The sequence below is a fragment of the Heteronotia binoei genome, chromosome 2 (genome assembly GCF_032191835.1).
Source record: "Heteronotia binoei isolate CCM8104 ecotype False Entrance Well chromosome 2, APGP_CSIRO_Hbin_v1, whole genome shotgun sequence".
In the NCBI taxonomy this organism is placed as follows: Eukaryota; Metazoa; Chordata; class Lepidosauria; order Squamata; family Gekkonidae; genus Heteronotia; species Heteronotia binoei.
Window position 1 is genome coordinate 144,268,611 of NC_083224.1, and position 13,285 is coordinate 144,281,895.

General features: G+C 42.3%; 1 long non-coding RNA gene across 1 annotated transcript in view; it reads right to left on the reverse strand.

Moving 5' to 3' along the window:
- Nucleotides 1-3,116: 3,116 nt before the first annotated feature.
- Nucleotides 3,117-13,285, reverse strand: part of LOC132567663 (uncharacterized) — a 32,215-nt gene continuing 22,046 nt past the window's right edge. Inside the window, exons 2-3 of the long non-coding RNA XR_009555105.1 lie at nucleotides 9,429-9,498; nucleotides 3,117-3,189 (exon numbers count right to left, since the gene is read on the reverse strand). This is a non-coding gene — a long non-coding RNA (uncharacterized LOC132567663). The remainder of the gene's footprint in view (nucleotides 3,190-9,428; nucleotides 9,499-13,285) is intronic.

The window sequence follows — 13,285 nt, forward strand, 5'->3', positions numbered from 1 at the left end:
TGCTGGGCTTTTCCCACAAAAAAGCCCTGTGCAAAACAATGGTAATGTCAGGGGTGTTGCCTAATATTCAAATGAGTTCCTGCTGGGCTTTTTCTACAAAAAAAGCCCTGGTCGGGGCTCTTAAAACAGCAAAGGGCCCAAGAGTCCTAACTGATGCTGCTGCTCACACTATAGGTACAGAATAGAGAAGGTTAGAAGTAACAGAAAAGAATTCTCAGTGTGCACTCCCAGTGTCTTTGAGTTTACGAGAAATACAGGTTTGCTGAAGGTCCCCCCAAATTTGGAAGTCAACATTGAGACAGGGTGAACCAGGTTTCCCCCCACAATCTTCACATTTTTAAAACCATTTTTAGTACCAGGTAGACTACTTGCAATATCAGCACCACCAAATAAGGTGCTTCTGATAAGGCATGTCGATGTGTGACTTTTTAAGCCACAAAATTAGATGCCAGCACTGAAGACACATTACACTATTGCAGCCAGCAGGTAGTCTAGCAAGAATGCTTAGGAATAAGTTGTCAGTCATGCTGGTCTAAAGGAGAAATCCAAAAACCCCAAACACAATCCACCTATTAGGACCAACCAAAAAGATGCATAAAGGTACAAGCGTTCAAGCTTGCAAACTGTTATGTGTGATTTGGTTGGTCCTAGTAGAAGGTATTATGTGGATTGTGGTCTGGATTTGAGAATGTTTAGAATCAGGGTGTAAATTGTTTATTTATTTACTTTATTCATAGCTCACCTTTCTCACCGAGACCCAAGGAAGATTAAATAGTATATAAAACAATGCAATCAAATAGCATGAGAAACCCAATAAAGTAGCCACTTTGGTGTAATGGTTAAGTGTGCTGACTTTTATCTGGGAGGACCGGGTTTGATTCCCCACTTCTCCACATGCAACTGTTGGAGTGACCTTGAGTCGGTCATAACTCTATCAGAGCTGTTCTCTCAAGAGCAGTTTCTGTCAGAGCTCTCAGTCCCTCCTACCTCACAGGGTGTCTGTTGTGGGGAGAATAAGGGAAAGGAGATTGTAAACTGCTGTCAGTGTTAAGTTGCTTTAAGAGAACTAAACTGCTGAGTCAAGGTTATGCAACTAAAACTATACAGCTGTAATAGAAGTCACGAGAGGGACAGGTGCAGCTAATGTTACAATCTGTGATGGGATTGGGTGGCTGCACTATATCAGTGATAGCATTGCTCACAGTAGTTGTTGGGCGATGGTGGATGGAGGAGAAGGAGAAGGACGTATGTGAGAGGAGGAACAACAGACTGATATACTGTTACTCTGGAGGATTGCTTGGCTATTAACGTAATGTATTGGACTGGATTCTAGACTTCTCTATTGGATTGTGATTTGGTGCTGCATATTGGAAGGACTGCTACTCTGTGTATGACCATTTGCCTGCCTGTGACTGCCTCTTACGTGTTAACCCAAAATACAACTGTTTTACTGGCTGTTGTGGAGTTTTGTTTCTTTACCACAGTGTTCTGGAGTTGCACTCAACTGTCTACTCACACAGGGGAAAACTTCCTACGCACACAAACTCTGTCAACTGCTGCAGGACTCAAAGTGAACTGCTTTAAACTGCTGCAAGACTCCTTCTCTTCCTCCTCCCCCTCCTCTTCTGTACAATGGAACTAGGATTACAAAAAATAGAGACAGGGCAAAGAAGTATCAGATATAATATGTCAAGCAAAGCAGAGATTATAATCGCAAAAGTAGAAAACAATGTAGGAGAAGTAGGATAATACATACAACAAATATATAACAGATGGTGTCAATAGTGGCATGGACTACAGTCCTATTCTCTTTATAATACCATCTTTTTGAACCATTCCATTCATTATAAGCCATATTTCCTTTATAAAAATGCCTTCCTGAACAAGATAACCAATGGGAACTTGCTTCCTTCTCTTCTCTTCATTTACATTTCTCCTGAACAAAGAATGGGGTTAGTGCCTTTTTCTTTTTTTGCAACCTATTCAATTGCTACTCAGATGTATTTTTATTGAGAAGCAAAATTATTAATTGGGTAGAATTCTATACGCATGGCAAGAGCACAATCTATGTGGTGTCCCTAGGCTAATTTATGAAGCACTACATCAATTGGAAAAGTTTTTCTTCTTCCTTAAAGAGGCCCAGGATTGCTTTTTCAGCTGGTTTTGTCTGCTTTTGTGGCTCAGGCATTGATCATTGCCTGGTACCAGTTTGCTAAATGCATGTGAGAAAAGAACTCTATGAGAGATGAAGCCAATTATATACCGACTTACATACTCTGTCTTGGCATGCTTCACCTTTTCCCCCTTTAATTCCCCTAGTAGTTCTTATAACTACTGGAAAGTCACTCTTTTATGAAGCCCTATTTCAGTTTTCAGAGATTAGAGAGAAGGTGATAAAAAAGCATATATTTAGTAATTTGTTAATTGTTCTAGGTAGTGATACTTACATTTTCCCCCTAAAGAACATGTATAGAAATTGAAATTACTTACATGCATTATCCTTTTTCTATCAATTTGAGTATCCAATAGAATCTCATTGGCTGATTTGTTCTCAATTCAAACAAATTCAAGTGCTTTTGCATCTGCTTCTTGTTCTTCCACAGTTGGCAAGTTTCTTCACGGTGGCTGATGGATTGGTTGCTGTTAACATTTGCTTAGAAGTTGCTGGATTGCCTGAATTTCATATGCCTCAGGTTTATTATGGACAGGGCATACAGCATGCATTAAAATAATTTTGAGTGAATGTTGAGTTTTTGAACCTGAACAGCTGATGGCATTTATCCATCTGTTGTGCTGATTAAGTTGGTGCCTGCTCAGACCTTGCTGGATTGAACTACACTTCCCAGCCTGCAGGGGAAGAACACATGAAGTATTTTGCATTTGTAAAGTTCAGCCAGCAAAAAGGAAAGTCATAGCTTTCCCATCTCTCTTCCCCAGCAAGATTGAGAAGTCCAAGTAGAAAAAGAAATGTGAGCATGCAGATGTGCAAAAATATTTGCAATATATTTTTGAACAATTTTGAGTGTCTAGTAATAAAACTAACATTTCCCCAAGTAATCACTGGTTAAAGTACACATGTCTACCACAGACATGGCTGAACCATTAAAATGACCTTCTTTTCAAGTTCAGATTACTCTCAGTTCTCTCTATCTTTGCACCTGCACTGTCAGGATGTGTTTTTTAATTAACCTATGTGGGGGGTGGAAAGTGAAAAAATACCTAATGTTCCCTTGAGGCAACGAGAGAACATGCATGTGCAAATTGTTGCAGAGCCGGACAGTTCCTCTGCCTTTGCCATTAGTTAATGAACAGCAAGTTGGGCAGCTGTCAGGGTCAGGAGACATCTCACATATCTTACTGTATAATGTAAATGTTTTATGTACTTAAAAAATAGAATGAATGACAGATGGGGAAGGGGAGCAGCAGTAGATAGATGGGGAAAACTGCAGTAAAACAGCATGAGAATGCATCTGTGGAATTTAATTTTTTGCACAATCAAGTATATGCAAACTTTTTGAATATAAACAGCATGTTGACCATTTGACTGTGCTGATCATGACTTCCAGACAGTTCAAGAACTGAACTTGTGGGTAATTGAGTAACCCTGGCAAAGGAGCATATGTGCTTAGGCATGGCACTATGTACAAATATGGATATTTACGCAGTAAATAAATATGACACTCAAATCATTTAAAAGGGAAATATGGGATATTTATATTGCTTACAACATGAAATCATATTGTTCTTTTCCTTATCAGTACAACTATGGACAGTGTTTTACTGTACTTTGGTGAAGATTTGGTAGAACTGCCCAAGGACATGGAAAATTTTCTTGAGACCAATTTCAGCATGCAAGTGGCATGACTGAGCCAAGACCTTGTAGCACAGGAGGTTACTGTGCTGCTACAAAGCTGCTTGACACGGCGTCCCAGCTGGACAGCAAAAGAGCTGTGCTGAGATATTCTGATGAGAAGGTTGACTCATGTGCATGTAAAGAGTCCAAATTAAAGTAATTTTGACTGATGATCATGTATTTGTCACAGTTTCTCAACATCCTTAGTTCTAGGAGGCATCAAGCTCTATTACAGATCTATATGAGGTAATTAACGTGTTCACTTTGAAATGAGCAGGTTGCTAGATCTGTCAGCCACATTTGATATGGTTGACCACCAGCTACTGTCTAGTCACCTCACCGATGTGGGGATTCAGGGGTCCGCCTTGCAATGGCTGGCCTCTTTCCTTCAAGGTCAGGGACATAGAGTGGTGATAGGGGAAGAATCGTCCCGGAGGCACCCATTCAAATGTGGTGTCCCATAAGAGGCAGTTCTGTCCCTAATGTTATTTAACATCTACATGCGCCCCCTTGATTGTCAGAAGGTGTGGGCTGGGGTGTCAACAATATGCGGATGACACCCAGCTCTATTTATTGATGGGTGGCCGATCCGGCTGTGCCCTGGACAACTTGGACCTGGCATTACAAGCTGTGACATCTTGGCTCAGGCTGAGTAGACTGAAGCTGAATCCAACGAAGACGAAGGTCTCTGAGTTGGCCCGGGAAAGGAGATGCCCTTTCCGGCTTTTGATGGTGTGCCAATAATTCTGGCCCTGAAGGTCAAGAGTCTGGGAGTGTTCCTGGAGCCCTCCTTGTCTATGGAGGCCCAGGTAGCAACCACTGCCAAGTCTGCCTTTTTCCATCTGCAGCGGGTATGCCAGTTGGCCCCTTTTCTGGAGCACTGCAACTTAGCAATGGTGATCCATGCTATGGTCACCTTGAGAATAGACTACTGTAATGCCCTCTACATGGGGCTGTCCTTGACTCTGACTCGGAGACTGCAGCTAGTGCAGAATGCTGTGACAGGGTTGTTAATGGGACTCCCTAGATGAAAGCACATTCAACTGGTGTTGAAAGAGCTGCACTGGCTGCCTATTGTGTATCGAGTCCATTTCAAAGTGCTGGTATTGACCTTTAAAGCCGTATATGGCCGAGGACCTGTCTATCTAAGGGACTACATTTCCTCATATGTTCCCCAGAGAGCACAGCATTTGGGTACTCAAAATCTGTTGTCCATCCCCGGACCAAGGGAGGCCAGACTGGGCTCTACACAGGCCAGGGCCTTCTCAGTGGCAGCACCAATGCTGTGGAATGCTCTCCCTGAGGCGACATGAGCCCTGCGGGATCTCTCCCAATTCCGCAGGACTTGTAAAACTGAACTTTTTAAACAGGCCTATAGCAACTAGGTGAGAAGGCTGCTGCTTTTATGCTACTGGGCGATTCCACAGAAGGGCCACCAACAGATAAATGGAAGGCCTATCTTAGGGACCGTCTCTTCCCATATGCTCCCCAGAGAGTGCTGCAATCCGGCTCTCGAAATCTGCTTGTAATCCCCGGGCCAAAGGAGGCCCGGCTGAAGTCAACTAGGGATAGGGCCTTCTCAATCTCAGCCCCTTGCTGGTGGAACCAGTTACCGGAGGAGGTCAGGGCCCTGTGGGACTTTGGACAGTTCCGCAGGGCCTGTAAGACAGTCCTCTTCCGGCTTATAACTGACCGGCATTGAAATATTCTGAAGGAAGATTGGAAGATAGCACACTGACACTGATCGATTGATATTTTAGTTGTTTTAATTATGTTAATTATTATGTATTTTAATTCTTAGTTCCTATTGTTGGAACTTCTGTGTTGTGAGCCACCCTGAGCCTGCCTTGGTGGGGTAGGGTGGAATATAAATGAAATGAAATGAAATGAAATGAAAAAAGGCCTAATACAATCTGAGCCGCCTATGCATTAAGATTCTGTATAGCATCAATACTTCGTTTTAAATTGTAAAATGTTTATGTCTTATCATTTTATATATGAAATTGAGATGTTGGTTTTATTATGATTGTTAGCCACCCTGAGTCCATCTGGAATGGGTGGGATATAAATTGAAAGTAAATAAAATAAAACCACATGATTCCATGGTGAATGTCCATGTGTTAACTGGCCCTTACTGTGCCAGCATAGTACTGAATTGAAGACATAAATCTATAAAAGGCAATAAATGACATACTGAAAAGCAATCCATCACAATAAGCAAATCATTATGTTCACTGTATCCACAATGAATATAGCACTAGGCTCAACTTAACCAGGTACTCTCACCCTAAATCCTAAAAGGTAGGATTCACTTTAAAACTGAACCTGTAACTTCATTAAAAAGGGTTTAAGATGTGAAGATATGCCTTCAATGTGTTAATTATTAATTCTGTATATTATAATTATTTCATTATATTATACTATAATTATTTCATATTTCTACCTACCTTGGTTGTTTGAACATTGAGCAACTAACATATAAGGAATGAATAGCCATTATATCAGATATTCTAGATAAGTTCACTAGTATATGAAATGATTTTCTAGTTGTGATCTTTGATGAACTGAACTGTGTGGTCTGACTGCCCATGTGCTACATATCCATTCTCATACTACACCGGGATTGATTTTGCCTCTCATTCCTTTCTTTTCTCCCGTATCACCCAAGAAAGAAACTGAAAGTTCTTTCTTGAATATATCCAAGAGACAGAGCCTGCTTTGTCACATCACAACAAGCTAATGGCTATAAATCTCTTAAGCAATGGATTTTACTAATCCAACATATTTTAAAGCATCTATCACAGTTTTATCATTTTGTCTGGGGCCAGACCTTCACCCTGTTGCAGCACTGCCTCCAAATTCATCCAAACAATAGATGGATGCAGCTTTGGCCCTGACCTCTGGGCTGTCATAGGACCTAACATGATGTCCACCACTACCAAGCTGGCTGGTGCACAGTATCTCCATGCCACTGGATGTTCCTTTTAAAAAGATGCTGGCAACAGTAACAGCCAGGCTCACCCGTCAAAGGGGAGGTAGATGGATATGGGAGTGGGGCAGACAGCATGCATCAGCTGCAGCCACAAGGGAGGGACCATTCAACCTCTCATGAGGCACAGCTATTTTGTGAGAGGTCAGAGCTAGCTGTTAGACCTACGTGTATCTACTGTAGATGCAGTCAATACAAGGGGCCAAACAGCACACCAGAGAGAAAGCATCAGGTTCTCTCTAGACAACATAGAGGAGGCCTGGAAAGAGAGAAGGTGGAACAAGATGCAGAAATGCCCCTTTCCTCTCAGCATCTTAGGTCTTTTGCTAGTCCTGATGGCCCAAACCAGACCACAGTTTTGACTGGAGGTAGGCACAAATTCCCTAGATCCTCACACATCTCTCAAAGCCTTTCCCATTCCTTCACTAAAGAGCTCAGAACAGGATATATAGTTTTCTTCCAGGTTCTTTTCATAGCAACCCTATTTACACTTAAGAGACTTGACTGGCCTGAAGTCTCCCTGTGAATTCATGAGCATTTGAACCCAGATCTTCCCACTATGAGTCCAGCATACAAACTGTTATTCAACACATATTCTTGAATCACTGAAGCTATTGGACTGCACAAGCTATTGTACCAATCCTTCTCACTCTTTTCTTGTATATTTTTGATATCAAAATAGGGCTGTCGCTCAGTTAAAGAAATCAGGTTTATGCAATCTATTAAATGTGTCAAAGACTAAAACAATTCTACAGAAGAAAAAGCATTCATTCATTGTATTTACATGATGCCTAAATGTTATCACATCAGCTTAGAAGAGGCACTCTGTGTTGCACATATGAGAAAGAAGAATGCCTCCTATAAGATGATTGTCTGCCATGTATGGTTTTTGGAAGTATTATACATATATTATTTACCTTGTCTTTTTCCCAATCTGAACCCAAAGGGGCTTACATCGCTCCTCCCATTTATTCTCACAACAAGCCATGTGAGGTAGGTTAGGCTGAGCATGTCCCCCAGGAAGTTTCCATAGTACAGTAGGGATTTGAACCAGGGTCTCCAAGATCCTAATCTAATACTCAAACCACTATACTACACTATCATAGTTTTGTTGTTGTTGTTCAGTCGCACAGTTGAGTCCGACTCTTTGCAACCCCATGGGTAAAGTCACACCAGGTGCTTCTGTCTTCCACCATCCTCCAAAGTCTGCTCAAATTCATGTTTGTTACATCAGTAACACTGTCCAGCCATCTCATCTTCTGCCATCCCCTTCTTCTTTTGCCTTCTGTCTTTTCTAGAATCAGGATCTTCTCCAGGGAGTGCTCCCTTCTCATTTGGTGGCCAAAGTATTTGAGCTTCAGATTCAGCATCTGAACTTCCAGGGAACAGTCTGGGTTGATTTCCCTTAGGACTGACTGATTTGATCTTCTTGCAGTCCAAGGGACTCTCAAGAGTCTTCTCCAGCACCACAGCTCAAAGCATCTATTCTTCTGTGCTCAGCCTTCCTTATGGTCCAGCTCTCACAGCCATACATTACTGCTGTGAATACCATCACTTTGACTATATGGACTTTTGTTGGCAGGGTGATGTCTCTACTTTTTATTATACTGCCCAGGTTTGCCATAGCTGTCCTCCCAAGGAGCAAACATCTTTTAATTTCATGGCTACAGTCACCATCTGCAGTGATCTTGGATCCCAGAAATGTGAAGTCTGTCACTACTTCCATGTCTTCCCCTTCTATTTGCCAAGGTGTGATGAGGCCAGATGCCATGATCTTAGGTTTTTTGATGAGTTTCAAGCCTACTTTTGTGCTCTCCTCTTTCACCCTCAACAAGAGGTTCTTTAGGTCCTCCTCACTTTCTGCCATTGGAGTAGCATCATCTGCATATCTGAGGTTGTTGATGTTTTTCCTGGCAATCTTAATTCCAACTTCTGCTTCATCCAGGCCAGCATTCCGCATAATGTACTCTGCATATAAATTAAATAAGCAAGGTGACAATATACATCCTTGTCGAACTCCTTTTCCTATTCTAAACCAATCAATTGTTCCATATCCCATTCTGACAGTTGCTTCTTGATCCTTATACATAGTTAACAAGCAGTTAATAATTTTGAAGAGGACAGGGAAATGTGTAGCAGAATGCATCATTTTCCAATCTAAAAATATTTAACCAACTAATCTAAAACAGCAGTCAACTAAATGGCATAGGCCTAATTTTTACTTCAGATCATATAATGGAAAACAAAACAAATCAACATAAAATAGATAGAGATAACCACAGGAACTACACTGAACAAAGAAAGAAAATTGGGCATAATCCATTGGAAGCTCCACTTGTGCAAGCCTAACTGAAATGAAATAAAATGAGGGGAGGGGGGGGAACTATTGAGAAATTGCCCTGAAATAAAACAGAATAGAATTTACAATAATATTATTTTAATTTCTGCTTGCAGTTGATGTAGAATATAAACACCACAGAGCATGCATTTTAAAAATCATTTTTTAAAAAACCCAGTCAATTTTGTGGCTTATAGTTTGCATTTTCATTCCAATCAAGATAATTTTAAGTCATCACAAACACATACCTGCCTGCCAGTAATGATGGTTGTTTAATTAGGTCCAGATAAAATAGCTCCAATTCTGTTCCTGATCCACCTGTCAAAGCAAATCAGTCTTTTACATGACTTATAAAAAAAAAAACAAATCAGACTAGCTGATGACTTTTTGAATATTCAAGTAGACACATGGAAGATAAATCCAAACAGAACTTGTGACTAAACAAAAGCCTCAAACGTGACCTCAAAGATGAAGAGATCTTGTTGTGCCAGAAGCAGTTTTTCAAGATGGGCCCTTTAGGAATATGAAATCAAGGACAGGGTGTGAAAAAGAAATAACTACATGGATACCAATAAATGAACAAAATGGTGGTACAAGAAATAAGACCTACCACTGATGGCAAGATTGCTATGATGCAATGTGAGAATGCAAACAAAAAATGTTTATTTTCCTATCCTCCAAGCCATAAATTTCAAAGTCAAGACTTTCTGTCATGTAATTGTGACTAGATGGGGGTGGAGCATATGTAAACATTGCAGTATTTATTTCAGAAAGAGAAAAAACACATAAAAGCATGCTAATAATATGTTAAATCTCTCAGCTAATCATTTACTTTCTAATTAGTTATAAGGTGAACACAATAAGTTAAAAATCTGTAAATATGGCCATCAACATATGGCATTTTTGAAACTACTAAACAGTTCAATTAAAAAGATGGTTAAGGAGATCAATTTGGATTTATTTTGAGGGGTCTAAGAAGGCTAAAATAGCTAGACTTTTTTTTAAAAAAGAGTATGTTCCTCCATAGCTTATTTCAGATATTCATTTTTGGCACTCTGTATAACAGGAGTGCATACCTCCCATAATGTTCCCAATACTTACAGTCATCATTTTGTGCCAGTTTGGAGAGCCAGTTTGGTGTAGTGGTTAAGTATGTGGACTCTTATCTGGAAGAACCGGGTTTGATTCCCCACTCCTCCACTTGCACCTGCTAGCATGGCCTTGGGTCAGCCATAGCTCTGGCAGAGGTTGTCCTTGAAAGGGCAGCTGATGTGAGAGCCCTCTCCAGCCCCACCCACCTTACAGGGTGTCTGTTGTGGGGGAGGAAGGTAAAGGAGATTGTAAGCCGCTCTGAGACTCTTCGGAGTGGAGGGCGGGATATAAATCCAATATCTTCTTCTTCTTCTTCTTCTTCTTCTATTAGGATGTGTATGTTTTCCAGCTTTGGTACATTCAAATGGAACACTTGTATGTATTCACATGTACAAAACCTGTATGTACATGGAAAAATATTTACTACCCATTTCACATGAAATGGTGACTGCATGCTCCCATTACATATAGTTGCTGTGCCAAAGTCAAACATCTGAAAAGGGTTCATGATAGCTTCAGTGAGCTCCATTTGTAGCAATTGTCAGTCTGGAGGCTGGATTAGTTTTCTAGGCCTCTTGGTCATATCTGAGAAATCAATCTATTTGCTTAAATTACTTCTAGAGGAGAAATCCATCATGTGCAATACAACGAATATCACGGAAGGCCACACATTTTACTTCACCATTTTGAAAACCAATAGACTGGGATACATAAGCCTCAGCCTAGTGAAGTGATGTTTATATGTATACCTATCATATTTTTATCAGTCCCTTCTTGCAAGGATCCCAGAGTGATTTATATGGTTTTGCCTCTTTCCATTTTGCCCCCACAAAATCCCTACAAGGTATGTTAGGCGAAGAGGAAATGGCTTGTTCACAGATTTTTGTTTTAAGTATGTGAGCCTGAAAAAGAATTTTACATCAACAATTTGTGTTTTGATTAGGGAAGGCTTTCCTTATTAGAATAAATGGGGTACTATCCCACCAGATTTAGCTATTCCCAACCTCCTTGTATCTGCCTGTTTAATTATTAGTTGTTTAGGAGGTGAAAGCTTTTCAGCCTTCTCCTTGGTCACTCTCTACATTGTCTTTGTGGAGCTCTGCAGGCAAGATTCTTCCTACCAAGACTCCCATGGACAACCTTTTTCCCTAAAGGAAGGCTCTTCATTGGTGAAGGCCTTCTTGTCATGAGGAAACACTGGAAAAGGAATAACCCTGGAGAAAAGCAAGAAAAGACTGCTAGTTCTGGTCAGTGGAATCCACTGACAAATCAGGGTCAGGTCAGTGGAATCCACTGACAAATCAGGGCTTTCCATGTTCTGTTTGCTACATATGTCACATGTGTGAACAGTGGTGGCCAAGGGCTTCCGTTGCTGTGGTTGCCTTTATTGCTACAAAGGGAGCAAAGGTCTTTGTTTGTGGGTGCCTGGGCTACATGACGCTGCTGGTGCCTGGGCTACATGGGCAGGGATGGCCTGCCCAAGCTAACTGGGCTGCTGCTGCAGATTTGACTTCCTGCAGAATTAGCAGATTTTTTCTGCTTGAAAGTCCATCTTCCATTCAGGGCCGGCGCTAGGGAGTTGGCGAGGTAGGCCCTCACCCAGAGTGCCATCTGGCCACAGGGTGGGCTCCTGCATGCCCCTAAGCCCAGCCAAATTTTGCCCGCTGCCTGCCCACATGGGCCACCACCTGAGTTTTCCCCTCCTTCTATGTTACCCCCTTTCTGCTTGCACAGGCACAGTTTTGGGCCTGCCATCACCACCATGTCATAGCATGCCCTAGTGTCCCTCGCTCAGAAAGAGCTGCCACCAGCTCGAGTGGGTGATTGTTCTTCTGGCCTCCATTTTAGATTTGCTTTGGGGCCAGGGCTGCAGTTTACCATTTGCTCCTAGGGAGGTGGGGCTCCCTGGAGGCCTGTCTTGGGAGCTATGTTAAGAGTGTAAATTGAGGTGGGGGGGATTTAGAACTTAATTGGCTTAAGGGATAAATTGTTTAGCTACTTAATTAATGAGATTAGATTAAGGGGTTTTAGAATTAATTAACCATTTAGGGGAGGTTAATTGACTGGGTTGTTAGATTGATTGGGGTGGGGTTCTTAGTTAGCGAGGGCAGCAGTGGTTGAGCCTAACTGGAATACAGGATTATAACAGGGCATCCTATACCGGTTTGAGGTGACTGTGGAGACCAGTGGGGAGGGATGACTGGCCTGGGGATTCCAGTACTCCTGGGGAGGGGAAAATATGATGGTGGGAACAGACATAAATGTAGTGAAAGGCGGCTGAGACGTGTAGGTGCTCGACCCCCTTCCAGTCTGTGTCCTATCCCAAGGGTAACAGGGGTGAGGCCAGGATGAATTACTCACCTCCGTCACTGGTGCTATGCAATGCCAGTCCATAAACAATAAGACCTCAATCCTTCGGGATTTCCTGAGGATATGGACCTGGCATGCTTGACTGAGACCTGGGTATGTGACAGGGAGACGGTAGCCCTCTCTCAAGTGCCCCCCCAGGGTACTCAGTCTTCCACCAGCCACGGACTAGGGGGCGGGGGGGAGTGGCACTATTCATATGGGAGGCTTACTCCTTCGAGGCTCTCCCGACTCCAGAGATCGATGGCATTGAATGTGCAAGTTTGAAGTGGGATGTTGGAGAGGGTTTGGCAATCTGGCTGATGTACTGATCGCCTAACGCACCAGCCAACGCCTTATCATCCCTGATGGAGGCCGCAACAGGCTGGCATTGGAACACCCAAGGCTTTTAATCCTGGGTGATTTCAACGTCCATGCCGATGACACAAACTCTAATCAGGCGACGGATCTAGTGTCATCCACGGCTACGCTAGGACTCCAATTTGTAACTACACCCACACACCAGGCCGGGCACATGCTGGATTTTATCTTTGCGTTGGGGGTTACAGTGACCCAAATTACTGCTGATGCAGTGCAATGGTCGGACCACTATGTCCTAAAGGCCCATGCGGATGTGCCTCCCCAAACTCATTTAAGTGACAAGCAT